Source organism: Corapipo altera, unplaced genomic scaffold (assembly GCF_003945725.1).
Source record: "Corapipo altera isolate COAL_440 unplaced genomic scaffold, ASM394572v1 48b, whole genome shotgun sequence".
Lineage (NCBI taxonomy): Eukaryota > Metazoa > Chordata > Aves > Passeriformes > Pipridae > Corapipo > Corapipo altera.
The window spans coordinates 11,685,895-11,712,489 of NW_020884884.1; the positions used below are offsets into that span (position 1 = coordinate 11,685,895).

The 26,595-nt window shown below is 38.8% G+C and overlaps 1 protein-coding gene across 4 annotated transcripts in view; it reads left to right on the top strand.

The window, feature by feature from the left end:
- The first annotated feature begins 735 nt into the window (after positions 1-735).
- The window catches only part of LRFN2 (leucine rich repeat and fibronectin type III domain containing 2), a 156,593-nt gene continuing 130,733 nt past the window's right edge, over positions 736-26,595 (top strand). For 2 of the 4 annotated variants that reach the window (XM_027641692.1, XM_027641694.1), the window contains exon 1: positions 1,246-1,812. The gene's annotated coding sequence lies outside the window, so the exon portion shown is untranslated. Of the gene's footprint in view, positions 1,089-1,245; positions 1,813-5,811; positions 5,908-26,595 lie in introns of those variants that run through there. The other 2 variants (XM_027641693.1, XM_027641695.1) reach the window with 2 other exon arrangements.

Genomic DNA, 26,595 nt, shown 5'->3' on the forward strand with positions numbered 1-26,595 from the left:
TAAATATTTTGTCTGTTGTTGAATTGATACTGGTGTGTGGCAATTTCGGTGAGCTGGGTTTTTATCTCCTCTTGTTTAGTCAGCACTCGTCTTTTTCCTGGCTCTGTCTAGAAGCCTCTTCAACCAGGAGAGGTAGAAGAAAATGTGTGTCTCTGTGTCTGGAGGATTGGAGAGTGGAACCTGCCGGTAAATGGGAAAGGCTGATCAATCCTCCTGAGTTCCTTTATCTCAATTCAAGTTTTATTTAGACATTCCAATGCTGTTCAGTACAAAGGAAGAACTACTCCTCACCACCAGCACTAGAAATAATAATATTTTACACGGACAACCTGTTCCTCTTTTTGTCATTCAAGTTGCTAAAATATAGCAAGGGAAAATTGTTTCTAGTATTGAATAGCACGAATGGAGCTGACAGTGTTATTAGAGTTAGAGAATTGTTTAGGTCAGAAAAGACCTTTGAGATCATCAAGTCCAACTGTTAACTTAGCACTGCCAAATCCACCACTAAACCACGTTCCTGAGCACCATATATTGTATTTGTCTATCTCTCCCTACATAGATACAGATAATATATGACTTCCATGATAACATTTCAGGCATCGGCACACCTGAGAGCTCTTTGCAGCTGCAGTTCTTGCATTTTGCAGTAAAATTTCTCTTCCCTTCCCTTTTCCCTCAGCTTCCTCCGCCCCCAGAGAACTGACACGCTTTCTACTGACAAATGTTGAGTGTAGCTCCTGCGGATTTAGCATGTCAGGCTGTGTCTACACAGCTTAGGTTTCTATTATTACGCAATGGCTTAGAGGGCAGTGCTTTGTCACATAATTACAGAGCCAATCTGTATTAGGACCAGGAGTTTGGATGCCTCTTTCTGTACCAACTATTCGCCTCCCACCCATTCAAACCTCCTCTCTGACAATCTTACTCTTAGCTTCTTTTTGTATCCTTGTGCCTCTGGTTTCTGGTTTTCTCCCCTTTCCTATGCTACATATTTGTTTATTTCAGAAGTAAGGGGTCTGTCTGAGTCGTGCCTGCACGGATTCCTATGCAGCACAAAGCACTTGCTGTATGTTGCATCGTCAGAAGAGGTAAGAAGAAATTCCTGAAGCTGCCTGCTAGTTCTCTCGGGTTTTTCACTCTCTCTCTTTTTTTTTCCTCCCCCCATTTTTTTTTTTTTCGTGTGTGCACATTGCTTGTCTTACAAGCCGTGCAGGCTCTGCCATCTAGAGCACTTTGTGAGATCACTCCACTTTGCTGCTTTTCCTTTTTCCATCTCTGCGTGACTGTGTGTGTGTGTGTCTCCCAGTCTCTCTTCCCCCCACGGTACAACTCGGCCCCCCACCTCAACACACACAGACATACACAGAAGCTGGGCTTGCTAGTATGAAATTGAAGACTTGCAATACCAAAATGCATGTGTTATCTTGGGATGCACTAGGATCAGAATGCTCGAAAAGCCTGCAGGCTGCTTAGTCCTCCAAGACTGGGTTTTTTAAACCAGACAGGAAAAGAACAAGTTATTCACTTTTTTTGTTCTTTCTTTTTCTTTTTCTTTTTTTTTTCTTTCTTTCTCTTTTTTGTGCTTTGGATACTACTGAACAAGGAGTCTCAGGGATTCACACGCTCGGACTTCATTGAATCAGGCTGCATCTGACAAACAATCTTGTCTGCATTTTGGTTTGCTAGAGATCAACCGGGATTTTTTTCTGATTCTATCTTCTTTTGGAAAAAGGATGCATGGCATAGAAAGAAGGTCTAAGTGCCTGTCTGAGACTATTTTACTGAACCTAGGATAAATGTTACTTCTCAAAGGTAAGTACGAGGTTTTTTTCATATATATATTTAAACTGTATAGTTATAATATAAACCATATATAGATATGTACCCAAAACATTTTACAGTCAGTTACCTCTGATGGTAAAAAACACCTCAGTCATGCATCTTATAGCATAAGAGAAAGGTATAACTTTATCTCCCTTTTCATGTTAGCTTAGATAAGATTGTTCATGTGGAGAAATGGATCTCATTTTTGTTTCTGCTTCTCTGCATATGAAAAGGCACTTCAAAAAGAATATATATTTTTTAAGCTTCTGTAGGATTTTTTTCCTGGTTGTTTTAAAACAGTAATGGAAAGATGTTTAAAATAAAGGGTAGTTTGGTGTCTAATACAGGAGAACTGAGGAATAAAGCTGTGAAAGTGATTTCAGCTTTCTGGAGGAATTTGTAAATCCTGCAAAGCTAAGGAAGAACTTTTCTGAACAGGTCAACTCTGCTCCGTATGAAACCACACGGTATTGAGTGGGGACCTTGGAAAATGTCACATGAAGAAACAGAAGACATAGGAACAGCTAGAGATGGGAAGGGAGTGAAAGGTGTGGAGGGGCAGTAGGCACTCACTTCAGTGTCTGCTATCACAGAGGCTGGTGTTCTTGGTAAAGTGATGCCTCTGGTGATGGACATCCAGAACTGGCAAAGTGGGCATGTGGGGGATGGGGTACACAAACAGGTATATGCTATGTCATGACTGTCTGACGTCAGACATGTATGCTTCCTGCAAGATTAAGTGTAATGAGAATTGAGGTGGGGGAAGCATCTAAGTGGCAGCACAGGACAAGAAACAGCAAAATGGAAACTGAGTCTCTTCCTGATTTGCATGGACATATGCATACTTTTGGGACACAAAGGAAGTGCATGACTGAATAAAACAAGAAACTAATGAAGTAAAAGAAATTGTCAGTGCAGTCAACAAGTCCCTGTATGATAGATTAGCAACTGGAAATGTAAAATGATCAGTTGTGGTAATGTATGTAAGGAAGGCTTCTTAAACTGGGTAACTCCTACCTATCTAAAAGAGACAAAGAGCATTGATTTAAAGCAAGAATATTTTTAATTTTTTTTAGACTAACTGATCTAGTCTTTTTGGGGCAATGTCGTGGAGATACTAAGATGAGTAAGTTTTATTTATCTGCTCCATCTTTGGGATTAATATGACAGAAAAACTCTTTTGATGAGAAGAGGCAGTCAAACAGTAAGCATCACTTCAGTCTATAAAGTCACAGTTAAATAAATTGACACCTCTTAACTTTATTGTACAATGTTCATCATGAATAAGTCCAGCAGATGCCACACAATAGTTACAGGGATTTTCTGTTCCTACAGAAAGAGGAAATATTATCATGCAGGGGATCAATTTCCGGTTGGACCTTGATGTGTACAGAGGTTGTACTAAGGCAAATTTGGCCTTGTGGTGAGACAGAAGGGAAATAGATAGTTTCTTTTACTGATTACAGTTTTCTTGTTTACAGCTTGCCCTGTGTCCATAGTGAGTTTGCATTGCCCACAGATCACCACTGGAGCACAACAGAGTGCTTCTTGTGTGTGCTCTGCTAGGAGCTGCTGCATCGCAGCAGCACAAAGAAGAGCTTCAGACCTTCTCTGAAACTGCTTCTAATTCTCAGTGAGAGAGTGGATGCAATAAAAACCAAACTGCTAGGAGACAGGAAGCAAAATTATCATGAACCAAGTAATTTTAACCCATGAAACCCAGCAAAGATCTGTATCACCTCTTGGATCAGAGAGAGTAACTGTCCTGTTCTCCCTAGAAATGTGACTCAGCCTCAGAGTCCCTGTTTGCTGCTGTCCTCTCTGCCCCATACTGGTATTCACAGAATTAGTGCTTCTTGTTTAAATTTACAGTTGGGCCACAACTGATCATTTTTGCCAATGGGAGGTGCAAATGGCACATACAGACTTGCCCTGTAGCCTCTATTCTGCCTGCTGCTTAGGTGGACCTGAGCTGACAGCTCCCTGGTAAACCTAGTCAGGGTGCTTCTGCTCCCCCTCTTTGTGGACTACCCTGGCCACTGACTCAATTTGCAATGTAATGGCTACAGATCCATTTGATCTGTCTCCCCCTCCCCCTCACTCTGCCATTTTTTTTGTTGCCCTTGTGGGAAAAAAAAAACAAATAAAACTGGAGGCTGAATCAAAATTATCAATGTTTAACCAGTAGTAGGCAGGAATATTCTTCAAGTGGCTTAACTCCCTGCTGAGGGGTTGTGGACTGATAACCCTTGGTACTGCGTTTGCCATACACCCTCACAGAGGGGAGGGAGGGGATAATGACAGCACCTGTTCACCCCCAAATCCCTTTTTGTATTGCTAATGCATTTCAGCCTTGACCTACAAAGATCACCTTTGGGAAAGAAAGGGTAATTTGTTCCAAGTGTGTACTCAGTCTTTTTTTCTGGACTGAACACTCAGCCTTACTCTCTTTGTGTTTGTCATAGTGTGCTGTCATAGATTTGTTTCTGTAGAGAGATTAACTGTCCTCTAGGTGCTGGACTGAAAAGCATTAACACTCTTTTTGAAGGGCAGAAGGAAGACTTCTGTGGCTCCTTCGAGTCAGTCCAGATGACTCTGTAATCATTGTCCAACAGCAAATATGCCATTGCTGTATTCCTTGACTCCTCTTTGCTTTAACCATGTAGAATCTGACTGTAATAACTAAGGATCTCACCAAGGGGCTGAGATTTACTCTGTCAGTGTCCAGAGGCCGCGTGTGCTTGCAAGGGCTGAACAGCTTCCAGTTATCAACTGAAACTTGTGACAAAAGACAAGGTTTCATCTGAGTGCACCAGAATAATAACAAAACCCACAAATCGCAAATCAGTGTGATGCAGCACTGCAGTGAAGGGCCAGCTGTTACTCTCTGCCCAGCCCTACTCCACCCAGGATGTACAGAGGGAGGAAAGCCTGTAAGAAATACTTTTGCTTCTAGGAGCTCAAACCTTGGCATGAAATTAACAGGTCATTAGAAGGCCTACAGTAATGTCTGATGGAAAACTGGGAAAAGGGCACATAATTTAGAAGTATTTTTGCTTCCCTTGCAGTAGCAATTATCACCTTACTTCAGAATATTTACATGACAGTGTTTCTGACTTTTCTCGCTTCCTGTCATTTGTTTTGTCCTACCTGTGATACAGGTCTCTGATGACATCAGAGACATCTCTCATCTTCATGGGAAAACATTTGTGACAAATCCAGGATGCCAACTTCAGCATATGAAATGAGCAGTCACAGGAAAAGTTGGAAAACATATCTTCAGTTAAAAAAATGCTGATTTGAAAACATGGGAGAAACGGAAAAGATGTGTTGGCAGGGTCTGGTCCTATGTAGAATCACTACTGACCTACATAGAAGGCAAAGCTGAGTGGGAGTTTTTCAGTATAAATGTTTTTGTTTTCCTCAGGAAAAACAATTTTTTATCAGAAAGAAACACGGTTGGAAAATTGTCAGTTTTATGAATTTCCTGACTGAAAAAACTATAGGGACAAAATTTCCAGAACATCCCATCTTACTTTGTTTTCTGGAAGATAAATTTTATTATTTCTTTCCAGTTCATGCATTTTATATGAAAACTGAAAATAATTCATATGAAACTTGATCATAAAATCCCATTTTGTTAAATGACAAGCAAATCTTTGAGTTGAACTGGAATTAAATATTTCTAGATCATTAGAAGGCTGACATACTTTCAGTTTGGGACAAGGAAACTGTAGGGACTTTCCTTTCAACTCCTGGGACCAGAAAACTTTTGTCTGCCAAGCCTTACCTGGAAGTGAATTTATTTGGCTAAATGGGATTATTCTAGGAGCATCTTGACAAGTGCTGTGAAATATCAAGGCCTCTGACAGTCTGCTCTTGATATCTTTCTTCCAGCTATGGAAAACTTATGTGCTGAGAGAATATGGCAGCTAAATTACAGTAGTTAGGACAGGATGGCTGCAGCAATAGTACAAGCAGTGCAATGGAGCATTTAGGAGGCTTCTGCTAATCACACCTCAAGAAGGAACTGGTCTCTAATCCTCCGACAGATCTGCTATCAGTGTGGTCTTATGGAAAGAGGTGAGATAAGGAGAGAGCCCTGGAATAGCAGTAAATCCTGGGTCCTGGACAATGGTTGGTCAGAGGGATAGGGTAGGGCTGGTGCACAGCAAGGTAGAGTCTGAGTAGAATAGAAGCTGGATTAAAGATAAAATCAACAGAAAGTACATGATGGCTGAAAGCACCTTGGCTATTTTAATAGATGTGATGATGCACTGAAAATCCCTGGAAAACACATGTGTGGCATTGGTGCAGAAAATTATTAGTGTTACTCTTTTCCTGAAGCCAGAAGAGGTAGGTCAGGACTGTGCATAGGTCTTTATGAGAAGGACTCAGACAAATTGCAACAGTTGTCCAGTTAGGACTGTAGAGTTTGAGTTGACTTAGTTGGGAGACATCATTGGAAAGACTATGGAAAACCTAAATACGATCAAGTCACATGAATTGTGGTGATCAGACACAGCTTTGATATTGGAGGACATAGATGCATTGGTGAAGAAGTAAGGAATTTTTCTTCTTCTGCCTTTAGAGTTGCAATTTGCTTTAGCAGACTGAGGAGCGAGGGTGCTCAAAATGGCAACACTTACCAAGGATCCTTAGCCATTCTCTTGTCATGTCTAAGCTCCTCAGAAAAGCTTCAGTATACATGTCAGTCAGAATGAGTAATTCTTCTTTTGTTGCAGCCTAAAGATAAAAATTAAGAATGGGAAAAGAAAAGAGGATATCTTAAACATGCCACATCCCCTGTTGCAGTGGCAGGATGGATGGGCTCTGATATCAGTGAAAGGGCAGCACCTGTATGGCTGCTAGAAAGAAAAAAACTGAACGTACCAGGATTCATATTAGGTCCCTCTAATAGCCTTTAAAAAAATGTATCTATTCTTTCAGTACAGAATGAAAACAATGAGCAGTCAAATGGCAAAAGGAAAAGTCGAGGAAAAAAATGTCTGTCATGGCTCGTTCAGTATTCCCTGTCTGGTTTGAAAGTAGCCAACAACAAATGTCTGTCTCCTTAGAGATAAAAATTAAAACCTTCCCAATCATTTAAGTGGTCATTTGATCTCCATCCATTTGTGAATATTCCTGTGACTAGGTAAATACTTGTGATACTCAGAAAGCCCTGCATGGTTTGGATGTGAAACAAGTATACTAAACTAAGAAAGAAAAAGGCCAAACTGTATTGATAGAACGTAAATTATCTGGACTGAGACCATTTTGTTGGCTTCCTAAACTGAGAGCAAGTTGGCATTTTGTATGAGTTATCTTCAGTGTAAGTGAATGTTATCACTGCTGCTGGTAGATATTTACTGTATACTGGTTTTTAAATAAGGGTACAACATTGATTACTTGCTCTCCAAATTATTGACTGCACTTTCTCCCTGTTGTCAGGTCAGATAACTTATCTCCTTTGGAAATGTTCAGTGGGAAAATGTGTTTGCTCCTAGAAACTCTCATGGAGAAGAGGATCAAGGGTTTTTGGGTTTTTGGGTTTTTTTCTTTTTTTTCTTGAAGGCTACCTATAATCAAAATATCTTGTAGTTGTCCCTGAAAAATCTCAATTTGTTTTTCAAGTACCACTGTGAGGTATGTGAATATTTTCTAATCCTGTTTCACATGACCAAGTAGCACACCAAGCCATGAATGCTTCAGCCGACAGTGCTTTGGAAGGACAGAGTGACCTTTCTTTATCAGCACATCTACATCTGTTCATAGCTCCCCAGATGCATTTTGACAGTAATAACTTCTTGAGGTGAAAGGAAGGTTGTTGATAGGCTTCAAAATTATACTGTGTGGTTAGAAGTCTCACAGAGAATGAACTTTCCCCTGTCCACGGTCTCTCAGCACCCTACCCTGACTGGACCTGATGGTCCTCCGGCTGGTGGGAGATGAAGTTTCAGGGACACCAATTAATGACATTTCCTTTAAGATTCAGGACTGGGTGACAGCAGTTTCATGTGAGAAAGACTGGAAAAATTTTGGCAAGATGTGAGGGAAGAGAGAAAGAAAAATCAGCTGTGGTACAGCTAAGAGCTGTCTCTGTCTCTTTAGTTATTTCTGTGACCCTTCTTACTACTGAGCCAGAGTGTCAGACTAGGTTAAGGATAGACTTATGATGTGTGTCTTTGGTCACATTATACATAGCTGATACTGCCCTCGGCCACCGTAGGTTGTTTTATTTGTCACATCTAACCTGTTTTAACCTTTTAGTAAGCATGGGAAAATGTATTTAAGCCCTCTGTACATTTGTTTCTGTTGTATCAATTTTTTTTGATTCACCTCGCTGGATCAATGAATTGAATGAGAATACTTTATTGTTTTTATTTTTCCTGAACAGAAAGAGTTTTTTGTTATCATCTAGTACTTATAACCACTCCTTTCTTAGTAGAACCTATCAACAAGCTTTCAAGTTAATGCAAGAGACTTCTAAAACTTGCCTGGTCCATCTTCGTATGGTCTCTTCCAGAGTGAGTGCTGAGATCTGTCTCTTAGGTGCTGGGTGTCTAATGCTGTGATAGCAAAACAAATGTCTGTGATAATCCTGTGGGTCTATGGCTCAGGAAACTTCACTACATTTGAGATTGTGCCAAGAAAAGGAAGCAGTCCATCCTCCTGCAAGAAGGCTGATGTAGGACATGGTGAATTTCTGTGCACCAGTGACTTCTATCCTACATCGATGTCCTACCACAGAATTGAAAAATCAAAGTTATGTCGCATTCTATCTCAACTATATGATTTAAATTTAAAAATAAATAATACCCTCAGGCCAAGTAACAGCTGCTGCAGTTCTTTCCAGCACAGCTCATTGATCTCGTCCTCTCATTTGGCACATCTTCCTGCTCCCATGGTGCTGTAGTTAGCATTAAATCACAGACAGATCACGTGGTGACCTAACTGAAACTGAGACCCAGTTGGGGTATACTTTGTACACACATATATATGGGCCCTTACACCACCACCTCACCACACACTGGAGAAAGACCTCAGAATAAGGTCTTTGTTAGGCTATGCTCTCTCTTTCTATTACTTACAAAGGTTATTACTTATTTTGCGTTAGTCTAATCATGCTCATTTTAAGGAATTGCTTTCAATTTTAATTTTTTTATAGCATCTGTTGTTTTATCATGAAACTGTGATGAGCTTAAAGCATATGTTGAAAGCATAGTTTTCCACAAAAGTCCTTCTATTATGGAAATCAAGTATCTTTTAGGAAATCCTAAATAAAATGCCTTCCAAGTTTAGTGTGTGATGTAGTTACACTCATATGTTCTCATAGTAATTCCTCCCTTTTCTTTATATTGACAAGTACATGAAGGGCAAAAATGAACTCTGCAGCCAGCTGTTCTTCCTAAATATGTCTTGTCTTGATGGCTTAGGTAAAAAGAAAATTGCAATCTGAACTTCATTTGTGCAGCAAATCAGGTCTGTTTTCAGAAGCCTGTTTCTTCAGTCACAGTATTTCAAGATAGGAAGCCAGGATGTGTTCATGCCCCAGTCTGATTATGCCATATTTGCAGAGACTTTAGTCACAGGTGGCAAAAACATTTAAGAACAAAAGAATATAGTTTTGGATCTTTGTTTCCGTTCCTTCCACTCCTGATTAAATTTTCAAAGCCTTTCTGACATTTAAACAAAACATTATCTGAGAGCTGTTAGGAAAGAATATGGGATCTTAGATCGTCATTCTCAGAATAATTTCCACTTTGTTTCAAAACAATCTCTCCTATAGCTATAAACTTGCTTTAAAACTTATTTTGGGGCCCTTTTATTGTTATTGGTTTGGTTTTAATTTTGTTTGGCTTTTTTGTTTATTTATTTCTGTAGTCTTACCAGGAACAAGAAAAAAAAATTTGCCTTGCCAACACACAGTTCTTTTTGTTTAATCATATTGTAATAGAGTATCATATATTACTGAATGCTTATAAAGCATCAAGCAGTAAAATCACAATGACATCAGTTAAGAAAGTCTAACAGTTTGCAAAAACCCACATTTGAATAGAAAGGAAAAGGGAGGACAACTGTCATGATTACAATTTGCTTAATTTTGGAAAGGTATTCTCCTGTTGTGTATTATACATTAAGTCACTTCTGAAATGGAAATGGTAATTTGAAATTAAATGCTCTGATAATTAAATTTCCACTGCAGAATCAATAAATGTTTTTGGAAAGGTGAAATGAGTCCAACTTAAAGAAAATATTTTCCTTCTGTTTAAATAAAATATCACAAGTCAGCTCAAAACAATATATATATTTAATTCTTTTCTATCCCTTTTAATTTCTTTTTCCAAATCATTAGACATATATGTTCAATACATATGTGTGTACATATGGTTAGATGCATTCTCAGCCGTAGGCATAACTTTGCTTTCCACTTCTACTTTTGCAGTCAGAGTTAATAGTAACATATGTTAGAGACCTGTCTTAAGCCTAAGAGTACTGATGTTTACGAAGGGTTTATAAGACTAGTGAACATGAAGAATACACTCAGGGGAGTAACTGTGTTGGCAAAAGGAGAGAGACAACTTAATGAGAGGTGGTGAAGAACTTCCAGTCAGCCTGGGACCTGGAGGAGCTCGAGAAGTAGGCCCATGGCAATCTCATGAGCACAAGACTAAGCACAAGTTGTGGATGCCCTATCCTTGGAAGTGTTCAAGGTCAGGTTGGACGGGGCTTTGATCAACCTGGTCTAGTGAAATCTGACCCTGTCCATGGCAGGGGTGTTAGAACTTTCCAACTCAAACCATTCTATGGTTCTATTAACTTTTTTTTCTTTAGAGAATAGGTTTTGTTTAAATTAGTTTACTATGTTGTGGGGGTGGGAGTGGATGTGTGTCTGTGTGGGGGTGTTGTCAGTCAACAATATCTTCATTTGTTTTAGTTTTAAATACTTTTGGCTAGAATGTTTCTGGATTTTATTTTAAAATGAAAGCAGACTTTATACCATGTGAAAAGCGGCATTTTGTTCTATTTTTAAAGAAAATAAGTTTTTGTATTTTCTGCAAAACTGATACTCTCCAAATTATAATTAGTTAGTCTAATATAAATAAGTCAAAAATTTCTCTCAATTTCTCATAAAATTACGCTTTCCTAACATTTTTAGGATTGCTGATAGCCATACAGAGATAGTTCCACTTCTTGTTGTAGAATTTTTTCTTTCCTGTTTTCTCATTTTTTTGTTTTCTTGCCCTAGTAGATCTGTTCTTTGTGGATGGTTATGCACAGAGGGAACAGACAGTTTATGGCTTCTCTAAACAAAACAGGCTGTAAAAATGCTGAATTTTTTTTAAGGTACATGGGATGGGTAATATGAAGATAAAATGGCAATGAACACATGCGTAAGCTGTCCTTATCTCTAGAGAGAATTAACCTCTGAAATGTATCTGTGCGGAAGCAACGGAGGGTGAGGGGGGACACAAATGAGTGATCATCAAAGAACTAAAAATGACTTCATCACCTGAGACATGAAAAGTAAAAGAAGCAGCTGAAAAAAGTAAGAAAGTTTCCTGTGCTAGAGGAGCTACCTGTTCAATGCTCTTAGTACTGGCAGTGCTGTTGGCTGGTCCATGGTTCATATTCTCTTATGCATAAAAATGAAGCTTGCAACTACTCCACTTCTAAATATGTTAGGGACTATCCTTTACAGGTGATTCATCTCTCTCAGCCATGGGAAAGGGGAATGAGGAGTTTCTGATAGCTTAAATCAAAATATTCCTAGAGTGCAGAGCCTTTGGAGACTCTGTATTGGCATGCTGACACTGTAGTAACGACTCGATCTACTTTTAGCACATCTTCCACAAATATTAATGAATTGATCCTTGATGCTTTCCATATAAATTGGGTTTGTGTTACTACTCCAAAAGCAAGATAACTGGCACATGGATTTTGGCTTAAAGTAGTCTGAACACAGGCAGTGTCTTACAGCAGAGCTGTTGATCGGATCAGCCATTAAACTGGATGTCCTCGTGCTGATGCTTAGACAGTGGTGAGGTGCTGCTAAACTGGTGGAATGGAAACCAGATCAAATCCCACAGCTGTGCAGCAACAGCAACAAAGTGAGCTATGCCTACACGAGTAAGGCCACTAGAAATCTTCATTTAGGCTTTTTATTTCAGCAAGACTATTATGAAAATGGTACTCAGATAGTAAGCATTAGCTAAAGTAGGAGCCACTGAACCCTTTTGTACAATTTTTTGCATGCTTTAACTGAGTAGAAAAAACTAATCATGACATACATTATGTTTATTTTTGCTAGGTTTATTTAATAGTCATTTGGGAGGGATATGGATATACCAGCATCTGGAATTATCAAAACAAACAAACAAATAAAAAAAGCAAAAATAGCTACACTTAGTTTTCTGTCTTGCTTGGAATGCTATAAATCTTCCAAGCATATGTCCAGGAAAACCCCCTGTTCCTCACGTATATTTTATTTAATATTGTGAATGGTCATACTGACTGATGAAATTCACACTAAGAGAAATTCTACTGATACAGTTATTTTACTCCAGTGATGGATTGAAACCTTTTATTTATATAAAATATACAGCATTTGTGCTTTTATTATGCTACACCTAAGATTTATTTGGCCTCTTAATTTTTAGGGCTCCTTATTTCAGCTGAAGTTCTGGAGGACGTAATTTGTGTCGGCTCATGGCTGATTTATTCCCTAAATTTTCAGATGAAGAGCTCAAGGAATTCTCGTCTCCCTGTCCTCATTCTGCAGATAAACATAACCTCAGCCTCTGATACTGAAAATGGTCAAACTAGCAAAATCAAAAAACTCACGTAACCTAAGATTATTGTTGTAGTTATTCATTGAGAAAAATGCAAACTGCTCATAAATGGTTCATATGGGGAAAAATGTAGAAGTCACCTTTTACAAGATTTATAATTACTCATGTGAACTCATAAAAAAAATCGTAAGTCCCTTGATCAAATTTTTTCTTTATTGCTTTTACAGGAATGCCTTTAAGTCTGCACTGACAAACAAAAAAATGCCATCAAACCCAATAAGGTTCTGCACTGCAGATGGTCATCACCCATTTCACATTTGGTGTGATTTGTTTGAGTTGCAACTGGTCCCTCATTCTACTGACTACAATCCAGTCTCAGCTGTCTAAACCTCTGTTACCCAAAACAGGGTGATGGTCCTCTGTGTCTGTCAGCTGCAATGATAACTCCCATAATTACTCGGACACACTTTATCTCTCATGACATTCAGTTGAGTGAAGATGCACTGCCTGGGAAAAGCTTTTTTTGATGTCCCACTCTAACTTCCCTCTTTGTGCAGTCAGCAGCAGCATTTTAACTTCTTCTTGATATGAAAGCTAGTATGTGACTACAGCGGAGAGAAAAACAAAATAAATATTCAAAAACAATCAGTGTGATTAGCACACATAATCCATAAGAGAAGTAAGAACAGCAGTAATTACTAACTATAGATGCTTAACTCCCTGTGTCATCAATAAACATGATTTCTGATTTCCTGAGATTTTTCAGGCAGTGATTCATTAGAATGGCAGAAGGAAGAGATTTTGGCTGACGCCACAAATATATCCTTATTTGCTGAGATGCCTTCCCATACTCTCTAGCTTAGGAAAGTTTAAAGTTTAGGGGTCTAGTCCCTGTAGGAGTATTGGACATCCCTGGAAAGTACTGTGTGAGCTTTTCTCTTCGGTACTAAGTGGTACTGCTCTGTAGGTACAGCAGTTGATTATCCAGTTACAGTAAATTGGTCATTGTCTTTAGTGGTAACCGTGCACTAACAGGGATTAACCAGTACAATTCACTGTCTACAACAGTTCATTTGGGTGCAGCTTGAGCCGTTAAGAGACTTCCGTGCTCTTATCAGTGATGTTACACAGTTCTGGTCTTGGAAGAAGAACTGGAAAAAATGCAGAGAGGGGCAGCCTGGATGTATTTATGGAGCATTTCTTGAACAAATAATGATTGAATTGCCTTTTTACTCTACAGCTTGGAAGGAATTTACTCTGGCTTGACATCATAAAGATATTTAAGACAATGAAAAATATTTTTGTTCCTTGTCTCTTCCAATACAAGTCTTAGAGGACAACAGATTAAACTGGCAAGTGACAGGTCGAGAGCAAAGAAAATGAAGCATTTCTTCACTTGGGACTGTGAAAAGCTCTGAAACTCTTTTTTGCACTATTCAGGGATTGCTAATTGTTTGCTTTGATTTATAGACCAATTGGAGAAGTAAACAAAAGAAAGACACAGGGGTTTTTTATGTGCAAAGACATTATCTTCAGCTAACAACATTAACTGGACCACAAATAGCTAAGAAGCTGAGAGTATTCTGGAAAATTATCACCACAGACTTGCATTGCTTTTAAGTTTTTTGATTGGCTTCCCTTATTGAACTAGTAGCAGAGACAAGATACTGGGCTAGATATACCATAGTCATGACATAAGTCAGATTTGTTCAGACTGATTTGATTCAGGATACGCTGATTCCTACAGTCTTCATGGCACAGCCTGATGCCTTGTTTGTCTGAGTCCACAGCTGTATCTCAGCAGGGTGCAAGAAGGTGCAAATTACTCAGTGCTTACACATGTGGGCAGAAACAGTGATCTTCTACCAGGCTATGGAAATAAAGCTTCACTGCTGAATTTACTAAGTTTTTAGCACCCTGGATTCAGAAATGGTGCTGATATAATCATGGTCTCTGACTCAAATACTTCAGATAGCTTTTATAGTATTTCACTCCTTGTCAGGTGAAAATTGTTCTCTCTGCACCTGCTCTATAGCTTCTCTACAATTGCAGTGGCTGGCTCTGTTGGTGGAAGCACAAGGAAGTTGCTGCTGAGATCTGGTAGCGGGAACTGATAGGCATTCATGTACTTATTGGGAAGAAAAAGTCAAATTGTATTATGGGTCTCTTCAAGCTGGAAAGAGGAGAAAGAGTATTCTGCTTTCTCTCTTGAGAAAATATTGTTCTAAAAGTCTAATAACTATAAATTCTGGGTGTACAGAAAAGAGGTCTCTTGGAAGGTTGTATTTCCTTACTGTGCAGGAATCTGAGCTCTTGGATATAGTGTTTAATCCCCGTAATAAGTTAGAAGGTATGGTAAATAGGGGCAACACTTTCAATAATTTACTGGCACCTGCCTTGCATCACCAAGGAAGTTTTTGCTTGGGCTGGTGGAGGATCCTTCAGAGGAGACTTTTCAGACAGGCAAGAAGAGAGGAAAGGCTGTGAACCAAGAGAAAAAATATAGGGGAGACTAAAGAAATAACAAAGAGGTAACCATTGTCAGAACAGTTCACTTCTGTCTAGGTTGATGTCTTGTTTTGTTACAGTTCTTTAGTTATGAACCATTATGGTTCATAGTTATGATTTTAGTTATGAAAATTATGGTTCAAATAACTAAGTTATGAGACTTCTCAAAACTCAGCACATAAGAACATCAGAAAGCAGGTATAAGTATATAAAGGTAATATAGTAAATGTGGTAAACATTATATAATAAAATATGTCTATATTGTATATAAAATATGTCTATAATTTTTCTTAGGCTAAATTTTTAAAACCTTTAATCAGGTGCTGTTGAGGTACTCTGAAAACCTAAGGAAATCCTGAATTATTTTATGAAATAGCTGGGTTCCTAAAGAGGGGATTCTTTAGCCAAAATTCTCAGTGATTATTGTTTTCAGTAATAAATAATGAGTTTAAGTCGTGCAACTGCCTCTCGTCTAGACACATAGATAATGACCATTGTGATTTTGACCTGCAATATAAGAAAGGCTGACTGCATTGCCTACCCTATTTTTCTCCCTCTCTCTCTCTCTTTTTTTTTTTTTCTAATGATCAGAATCTCTAGATTTTTCTAATGTGGTAGGATGAAAGAAGCCTGCCTCCAAGAGAAAGCTGCACTGATTCTTTTTCTAATACAACCATTTACAGAAGTGCTAATGTGTCCTAGGAAACATGAAGGCACAGTTTTGTTTTTAGAAATTGTTCTACAGAGTTATCAGATATGATTTTTTTTTTCCTGCTCAATTTTTCAAGGATTATTTTTAGGCTGAACGGAAAGAAAAGATTTATTGACCTCAAGATTCATTAGACTCAAGATTATTCCACTAATCTCCCAAGGAAGTTTATAGAAACTTTGTGACTTGAGATTTTAAATAGAGCTTACTGGGGGCAGGGGAACCCAAACCTTTAAAATGTGACAAATGAGGAAAAAAATGTGTTAGAAGAGAGAGAATGGACTAACTGGCTTGATAAGGCTATTTTTTTTGTACGTAGCTTCTACAGATATTTGCACAGAAGCAAGAACATTGTTAATTAACTGCTCATCTACTTCATGTGCTTATGGCTTACCAGCTATAGTCAAATCCCATCTGTCACTTGAGGACAATTAAGTGGGCTGAGAAGTATCCTTTTATGAGTGCACCTGGCCAGGAGGTGGTATTCCAGATGGACAGCAGGAGACACTTAGAAGAGGGAGGGAGGGAGGCTGTCTCTTCACTAGGCAGTTGCAAGTTGTTTAACCTGTTCATATTAAACAAAAAAAAAATTGTTCTGGAATGGTACTGATAGGAGCATAACTCGTACGTGTGCTTCCGGTATCAATGCAAGAGCTGCACAGTTTTCTTCAGACTGCTAAGGTTCTTGTCTCCAATTTTGTGTGAGTTTTGACCCTGCAGAAAGTCAAAGATCTTTGGAAACTGCAAAAGCAAATAAATGGCATAAAGAATATTGGAGTTGAGGAAGAGATAATATGCACCCATGTGATCAAGTGAGACCCAAAGCCTGGAACTGGGCAGTGGCCCTGCAGCATATGTATATGATACTGTGTCTTGGTTCTGCCTGGGACACGGTCCTGAAGGCTGCCCAGCTGTGTTATAAAATAATCAGACCTGACTTTTCATGGTATTGTCATGGCTTTCATTTTGTGCATATTCATTTAGGCTGCTCTTGATGTCTGTTGTCTGTGACTTACGATGTAAAGATCCTTTCATTGGAGTAAGAAAATATGTGATGCATAATTGTATTTGTCCCTAAATACAATGTTTTCTCAAAGCTCTGAGCAGTTTCAGTGGCTCTTTAGAGGCTGTTTTCAAAGTTTACAGCAGTATGCTCGACTAATGAGGTAATGATAGGGCCTCAATTATGTGCTGCAAGTTAAGAGGAATCCTTGAACTGCCATTCAGCTTCAGTTTTACTGTTGTAATATTAAAAGTGTCTGCCCTCCCTTTCTCTTTAAGCAAAATCATCCCACCCCATTTGTCAAGATAATGACATCCATGGCCAAGCAGGGCCTCTCCTTCCAGTGATAACTTTCTTCAGAGGAATGCCATTAGCAGCCTCATTTTGTAACACCTGAATACAGATAGTTTAATTTATCTCAATTCTATTTTTTTTCAGCTGTTACTTGCCATATCTGTTCATTATGCATGATCAGGAGATTGAAAGAAGGGTCATCAGCCTTTGTGCTGATACTTCCCAGTACAGATTTTACGTATGCACACGTACACATATATAAATAATATATATAGGTTTTCTCTATAAGTAGATGTATATGGAAGAGAGATTTGCTTCTTGGTAGGCAAGAAAGAAGGACTGCAACTTTTCTGGAAGTAGATTTTGCGAATCCCGGAGTGGTGATAAATTGCAGTGAGTTCTGTGGTGCCTCCTGGCAGGGCTGCACTGTCTGCAGCCCCTGGCTGGTGCTCAGGCTGGAGGGAAACATCAGTAAAGCTCTGTGGCAAATGTACCTTTCTTCCCCTCTGTGGGAGGACAGATGAGTGTCTGACTTCTCTGCTCCCCCTTGCACAGTCTCATACGGGAAAAGGTTTCAAATAAAAACACTTTTCTTTTTTAGAGCTGATGGGTCTGTAAGGTGGCTGTGAAGAAACAACAGGTCTTATTAACCATAACTATTCAGAAATCATCACTCTAAACATCAGATGAGATAGTTTATGTGACATAATCTATCTTTCGTAGCACTACCTATTTTTAAGCTCCCTTCTTCAATTTCTGAACTATTGTGGACCATCTTAAAAAAAAAAAAAATCTTTCCTAACCACATGACTTCAGTATCTGGCAAAGTAAAACTGAAAACCTCTCTTTTGAACCTTGCAGCACATGCAGAAGTTAGTGGCCCTTAGTCTTCACAGTCTATGGTCCTTGTGCACCTGGATAAAGGGCCATTTGATATTATTCACTCTTTGAGCATTTTAAATGGAAACAAGACAGTTTCTCAAAACAAGGCTATGTAGGATTTTGTGGGGTTTGTTTGTTTTTTTAACCTCCTGTTAAAAGCAGATTACATAATAGCAGCAGAGATTGTTTTTTTGGTTGTTTTTTTTCCTCCTTTTTTTCTCTATAGTATTTAAAATATACTTTTTAAAGTTGTTGCTTAAGTATTCTGAGACCCAGAGACTTGAACATCAGTGTATCTGCTTGTTCAGGTAAACAATGAAATGAAATGGATTCTTGCAGAGAGGGAAACTCGTTTGTCTAACCCTGCTGATCAAGTCAAGAAAGATGAAACGAAAGCCACCAACATAACAGGTAGAAAAACAAATTAAGATACTTTCATTCTACCTTAGCAAAAGGATTAGTGTAAGGAATGTAGGAGAAAATTTTGAACAGAATTTTGTTTAATTTGGGCTCTTCTCAATTTAAAAGGCCTACCTGAACAGATTTTTCTCAATCACAAAAGTCAGGTATAAAAAACAAACAACAACAAAAATGAGAAACAAACATAAAACCTAAAAATGTAGGCATACTCTTTCTCACCTATACATCACTTTCCAAATTAAAAAAAGATTTTTATTTTTTTTCTTCTTTCATCCTTCCATCCTAATTTGAATCAAGGTCTTTTACAGCCTTCCATGAGGGATACGTCATATGTATTTTAAGAAATTTTTTTTAATTCAGTCTTCTCTATTAGCGAAACTCTCTCAAGGCAAAAATCACACTTTGATGCCTATGTCTGGCACAAGTACACATAGTAAATAATACAGAAGAATAATCAGGCATATCTTGACAAACTAGATACCCAGTTTCAAATGACTGTGATTACACTTTTTTTCTCCCTTACTTTTCTCACTAACATGACAGCAAGCATGTTTCCTTCAAAGAACAGATTTTGAGCCCGTCAGAGAGAAAAATTTAAGGTCAGATTTTTCAAATGTGCTCAGCATACTGGATGTAGATGGGGTGTTAAGGGCTCCGGTGTTCTATGGGTTGTTTTTTGTTTGCCTTTTTTTTTAATGATCCTACAATAGTACTTCTGGCTACAAAATAATTTTGAAAATTCGGCTTCTATGTAAATACCTCAGGTCTGCACTAGACGGTTCTTAATCTCTTCTCATTTTAGAGAAAGCACTTTGGCTGTGGGATTTTCAGGTGTTCTCCCAGTTGGTCAAATTCTGCTGTTATTGAGATTGCTGAAAATAATTTAACTTAAATTGGTGTTAACTGCTGTGGGTGTTTGGTCTTGCTTGTCATCTTTACCCTTCATCCATAGGTATATGTTTAGGAATAAACATCTGAGCTCACAGAGGACTAAACTTGTGCCTTAGCACAGGTCCAAGCTGTTTGCTCCTCTGTCGTAGGTGGATCAGGCATATGTGATACCACGTGACATACATCTGTTAACAGGTGTACTAATTGTAGCTTTTCCGTAAACTTACAACAAACATCTGGGCTTTAGATGCCTGTATAGAGGTGTTCTGTATGCAATCCTTTAGGATTGGTGAGGAGAAGTACACTCTCATGGTGCAGCTCTGCTCAGCTATAGTAGATGAAGCACTTAGTAAGGCAGATATCTATAGTAGGCGTAATAATGAATCGTTGCAGAACTGCTTAAGTCTTTTGGCTTACCTACAGTGGTCATCAGACAACAAATGTGAATGTCTATATAACAGGCCTCAAAGCTGAGATCAAAGCCACTGCTGGATGTGGTTATCATTGTGGATGGAAAACAGTGGTCATTCAGTGTGCAGAAGCTCTTCATTTTACATCCTTATGTTATTTTTGCCCCCCTGGTTTCACTTTGGAAAAGCAGTTCAATATTAATTGCTTCTGCAACCCTTACCTACAGCTCAGATGCTGTGTAGCTGTACACTCCACTGTGCTTTTTACATTGTGAAACAATTTGTCCCTGGGACTGTTTTAGTACCACAGACACAGAAATGTAGCAATGACTAACTGATTCACTCTTCAAGACATCGTTTATTTCATATTGTATCCATCTGTGCTGTGATGATACCCTTCCTTTTTTGATTATGTACCTTGAACTCTCTAGATGCTAATTTAGGAAATTCTTTGCTTAGCTTTTTTTTTTTGTAAGCTTTTGTGTTGGTGGTATCACTATTATTTCTAGAGACAACAAGCAGGAGATTTTTGGTATCTTTACTTGGCTGGTGGTTTTTTTTCTCAATTTATGAAAATATTTTTATTTTTAAGAGATGAACCTAGGATAAAAGAGACAGGATCCTAGCACATCAGTGCTTTCTGGTACTGCTATGGTAAAATGAATACATAATTCTTTGATTTATCACAAGATAATACATATCTGTGTGATTTTTTTCTCCACCTCTTCTACCTCCTATTTTCTTAGAGCATATGCTCAGGATGCCACCCACAGCAAAGGATCAGTGTAAAGGATCTGTTGCAAATTACCCAACTGAGATTGATTGATTTTTTTAAATTTACGCATTTAACTCTCTTGGTTAAATTTCAACTTAGACCTCAAATGAATTTTAATAATGACACATGCCAAGAACTACATGCTATAGAGCTCCTGAAATTCGATAAATCCAACATAACTAATTAATGGATATTTAGTCACTGGTTGACCTTACACCTTTCTAGTAAACCTCTAGGAAAATAATAGGTTAACGTATAAAGACCCCTTCTAAAATGTCCCTCGTGGATTAGGCTTCCAGTGGTGGCAGGAACTGAAGCTTGCAACCTTCTTGTGTTTGAAGCCGTCTTGTTCTGGAACTCCTTGTGCTTCTGAGGTTTACAGAAATCCTTCTAGGATTTCTTAAACGGGATTTATAGCCAAGCAGTAAAACAAATGGCAGTAGAAATTCCTAAATTATTGTACTAGGAGGTCTTCTAAGCTGTACTGAAAATGTAATTGCTTTCACTTATGACTCTTGATTTATTGTTTCTGAAAGAAGCCCTGTATTCTGGTAGCATTTTAGTTAACTTGTTTTGTTGTGGCAATAACTGCATTTTACCTACTTTTCTTCCTCTATATCTCTCAGTATTTACTCCTGTTAGAAGTGAATCTCATTCAGTTCAAAAAAGTTAGCAAGATAAAGGAAAAGAAGGAAATCCACCTGTGACCATAGCATTTAGAGGAAAGGATAAAGGTTCCTTTGTAAGACAACCAAGTGAATTGGATAGTGTTTCCCAGATCAATTGGAATATTGAATATTTGACCAGCAAGATAATTTTAGAGTTCAAAATCTGCTTCTGTTTCTATTGGAAATATGAAATAGTAATTTCTCACTACTTCCATGAAATGTTTGTAGATGAGGGTGGCAAGATATCTAGCCATACAAGGCAATCATAGAACTCTTGGGGTTTTTTGCTTTTTTGTTTGTTTTGTTTCTCTGTGCAGTGAAAAGTTAGGAATGTGGAACTCTCACAGCCTTTAGACTCTCTGTTTTTCCTCTCCCCGAAAGAGACAAGGTGACCTGAATGTAGTGTTTTCAGTGCTGTGTTATGAAACTGCAAAGCCTGATGAATAGGCAACTGCAGTTTGTTTACAGAATCTTGGCACAGAAGGTCACTAGGACTTTGAAACTCAGCTGAGATCCATACATTGAATAGCAGATCTGTGTAAGCACCTGCACCGTTGTTGCAAACTCTGGCATAAGGAATCAAGAGTCACATTTTCCCTGAGATTATAGGCAATTTTTATGTTTCCAGCTTTCCATTAAACAACAAATCTGCAGTTACAAGTTAGTTCACAGTAAGAAGAAAAGCTTATTACTTGTGGGATCATTGAATCTGGGGAAAGTACACAGATTCAAGCCATACTTCTCAGTTACCGGCTGCAGAGCCTGGGAAGCAGGGTTTTCCCAAAGCACAAAGTCAGGAAAATAAGATTTCTCAGCACTGCAGGAGGTCTTTGTCTCCACCACCACAGGAGAAAAGTGAAGTGAGGTAAGCACACAGCCAGGCTTTTCCCTTTACTCTGCCCTTCATCAGGAACATGAACACAGACAGCCATTATAACCGCTGATTCGCAGGGAAGCAAAGTCCTGGCGAGATGCAGTCACCAATGCAATATGCTACTGCCTTCTGCTTCCAACCTGCCTTGCAAAGGTTGCCTTTTTCTCTTTGTTGTCAGTTTGTTAGTAGCTGAGCCTTCCTTGTTGCATTGCATTTCAGTAGGTGCCTTTGTTTCCTGTAACACATGTTTCTTTTATGTTGTCTTATGCTGCCCCACCTATACTGTGGTAAGCGAAGAGTAAATCCTTTATAAGTGACTACATGACAAGCACAAGAGAGACACAAGAGACATTGTCTGTTCTATTCTTGTGGCTGAGAAGAGATTTGAGTTCTGTACAATGTGCCACAAAAGATTTCATACAGTGTTTGGAGTTTCATTATTTGTATCCAGAGATAACTGAGACAAAGACAGTTAGATGCATCTGCCTTTGTCACCTGGATTCATGTTTTGTTACAAAGACCAGGGGGAAAGAAAAGTCAGTCTTACTACAGTAATGCTATATGTCATCCTTTTATAATATTTTATAATACTATAAACAAAGTCCTTCATTTGAACTGGGGAATTGTAGTGAAAGAACAGAGATTTGCACTGAAGTGTCTTTATGGTTTTAGGTTTGTTTTTTTTTTTTTGAAAAATGAAGGAGGCAGTTTAGGTTTAGAATTATGTCTGTATAAAAAATCTTTAGTCAGTAACATTTTTTTCAAAAACTACTTAATGTGAAGATGCAGACATACTTCCCAACCATGACCATTTAAAATAATAAACACTCTCTAGGACAAAACCATCCTCTGTGCATTGCACTTTCCCATTAACAACAGTATTGAAAAGGTGCTACTAGAAGAACTCAAACCTTTGCTTAGCATGCACATAGCACTGTTTGGGGAAGTTTAACTCTGGAGATCTAGAATGTAAATTGTTCCACCAATTTCTACTTTGAGGAAGGTAATTAATTTTCTTCTAATATGATAATGATGCATTGTTTTTTTAGCTTGGTAAATCGTGCAACAGATTGGTTTTGTTTCACAAAGGAGCAAGGAAAGGAGTACAGGCTTAGAGGACAGATAAAATGTCCTAACTCTCCTGTTAAAACTGATTCAAGTAAACCTAAACTTTCAATTATGGTTCAATGATAGTTGAATAAGTCCTTCCTTTCCCCAAGTCCCAGAAGGTATCCTACTTACTGACAGCAATTCTTGAATCTCACTAGAGCAGATAATTTGAGCTAAATCATACATTGTCCCCTCATCACGCGTTCAGAAGGAGATGAGGTGATAAGTGTTTTCTGAGGTGTTTGATATTTGTATTTCCCTGAGGTTGTGAACATTGATTACAGAAGCAAGTCAGAATCCATGTAAAAGGAGTTTTCTACTAGATAAGCCTCTACAGTGTGATTTGACTGCAGGTCAAGGAATGACTTCTGTCAGAAAGGAGAAACCATATTAAATTCTAAGGAGGCCCTCAGAGTTAAAGGCCAGGGCAAAAGACAGCAGTGCTATTAGTGGACTAGATACCATTTTACCCTGTGGAACAATTTTGTGGTTTCAGACATTTTCCTCTTACTTCCACAAGGAAAGGTGGAATAACCAGACTTGGGTGTTCAGTTAGAGTATTACAGCCCGGTTTCAAAGCCTTGTTCGTCTTGATGTAGACTAGGAACATGGACTCCTGTTTCCCATCCTCAGGCAAATCTCTGTAGTCTCCCAGCTGCTCTGAAGTTTGCTTATGGTTGCTTCTGCTGCACATGCACCATTAAAAATGGGCATGTGTCCAGGCCCAAGAGAGCGAGTGGGTGAGCATGACCAGCAGTGCGGGCATCTGAGATGCAAGAGGTACTTTTCTTGTAATGTATCTGAGTCAGGAAGAACAGAGACCGTGTCTCCTGCCTTGGGTAAATGACACTCTGAACTAGTAGGTAACTAAAGGGCTCTGGTTTTCTTCCCCCTCTGTGGATTTCAACAGACAAAGTGTAGAGATTTGCTGCCCTCTTTTATGACTAGCCTCTCCCAAAAGAAACAAACATCCTGTCCAGCTATTGAGGGGGAATTTAGCTTATCTGGATGGCATGAAATTGGCTGAAAACTGTCACATGTGAAAAGCTACAGTAAGTCTCGGTACCTTCTATTTGAAGTGACACCCACCCCTTTAAAAACTGACATGTTTCCAAAGAGATGTAAAACCCCTTATAAATTATGAAGAAAAAAATTCATATTGTATTTAATGACATATTCAAGGCTATCTTCTTTTTTTTTTCTTTTTATTGAAATCCCTTCCCCCAAAAAAACCATTTAAGCTTGAAAAATCTCATTCCAAATCAGAAATACTTTGGAGGAACAAAATTAACAAGCGAGAACCTATTATCTCCACATCTGTAGCTGTGTAATCACAGTGCAGATGATTGATTGTCACTTCCATGTGTCTATAGGAAGACTCAATCTTTTCTTTCTATAACTAAACTGAAACTGATGCTATCAGAAGTTCTGTATTTGACAAATCTAGAGTCTAATGTTCTCTTGCAGAAGAGCACTGTAGGCAAGATCTGAAATGATTTCTTGTTGTACAGGAGAAATGTTTATCTGGGAGTCATCACCATATCAATGTGGCTTTGTGTTGCATTGCAGTACTATGTCGAAGAAACAAAAATTTTTGTGGCATAATATTTTGTTTACCATGAATAGCAAGAATTCATTTTGAAACCTTGTTCTTAGGTTCTGTTTCTTTAATATTAAAAACTTTTTCCAGTCTTCTCTGGGTTTGTTTGGTCAACTAGTAAGACACTATGGAATTTCTTTGCTCACATCTCCTGTCTGATGAGCAGAAGAAGATGTATGAGGAAAAGTGTTAGAATGTATTTTTTTCCCTAGTCCTGTAAAACACACAACTCAGCCTAATTAGCCAGAAGATGTACCTTTTTTTGTGGAAATAAAGGTGTCTACCATCTCTAGATGGAGGGGGGGAAAGAAGAAGAAAAGATTTCCTTGTTCTGCTCCTATCTTGGAAAACCATTTTGCTACTAAGTAAAGCAGATGCTGCACAAACTTCTAGAAATTAGGGAGTTTATTGTTATTTGGCAGATGGATGTGCTTGCTTCTAATGGCCTGTTTTGCCTTGATTACATGCGTCATGTCACTTCTGGCTGAGCACAAGGAATATGTTGGCACATTTCAATGCGGACTACCTGTCGGTAGGAATATGCTTACAAACAGTACAGTTACAGTTGGAACTAACATATTTTTTATTGCTTGACCGAAGTATAGCATTGCTTTTTGGGCCCTGTGAACTAACTAGTTTCTACAGTAAGTATCTTAGCAAGACATGAGCTCCTTGCTCCCAGTATCCTCCTAGGAACATGCAGTGTGAGGCTGTATGATGGGTGAGTGCCAAACTCATATCAATAATGGGTCCCTCCTACCTGTCACTGCCACCTGCTCAGCCAGAAGGTAGGTTGTTTGTTTTTTTTGCAAGGAACAGAGACCAACCCCAGGTGTCTGAACATTGTTCCTGTGCTTAGTAACATGGCACCTGTTCATACCCTTATGGTATTATTTTGTACTGAGAGTTTTACAGTGTCAGCCAGCGAAATTCTCAAGGATCACTTTAGGCTCAGGCAAAGTGGGTGCTTGCCAGTAAAGCAGACAACTGTGGGGGAGGGCAGGAAACAGAGCACCTTGTGGTTCTCTGTACTGTTTTGAATGTGTTTAGGAGCCTGGAAAGCTGAGCCTGAGAGAGGGCTTATGGAAAAGAAACAGTAATCACTGCTGCAGAAGCACAGCCACCATCCTTCTCCCTGGCAAACAGCAAATTCAGCTCTCTTGATATCTCATCTGTTTCTGTCCATTATCTTTATCTTGTTTCTTTCCATAGCTGGAGTTATGTATCCCTGTTAGAAGCTTAACTTTTCATCCTTGGGGATGTGAAATTCTCACCGTGTTCCTCAAAAGCTTTGAGGTGGCCTCATCTGTCACTGTATATCTGGTTCCTCTACCCCACTTACATAGCTATGGAGTTTCTGGGAGTTATGGGTGCAATGTAGCAAATTATTTGCTTTCCCACATCCTTTCACAGAAGACTGAGTGGGGTTTTTTCTCAGGCAGGACTGGTACCTTTGAAAGCATGCACATTTGTATATTCCTCTAACATCCAAGGACTGATGGTGCCTTTAGCTTGCTCCACCTCACATTCATGCTCTCTGTACCCTCTCTGAATGGGCATCACAGAGAAAGCTCTACAGCATATGGGGAAGATACGTGTTTTGAACGTACTACACGAACACTGCAACTGCACACGCAGTGGAACTTTTTCATCCAATGAGAATGAGGAAGGATCTAACATTGTGTTAAATGTGAGGGCAGAAATAGACACAAGTGACTGCATAGTCCAACCCCCTTTCTACTGAAGCACAGCATGCCTGAGCAGCATGAAGGGAGTGATAACAGCAGACAAGTCCCTGCACAGATGGATTTTGGAGTGGTGTGGGAGCACCTCC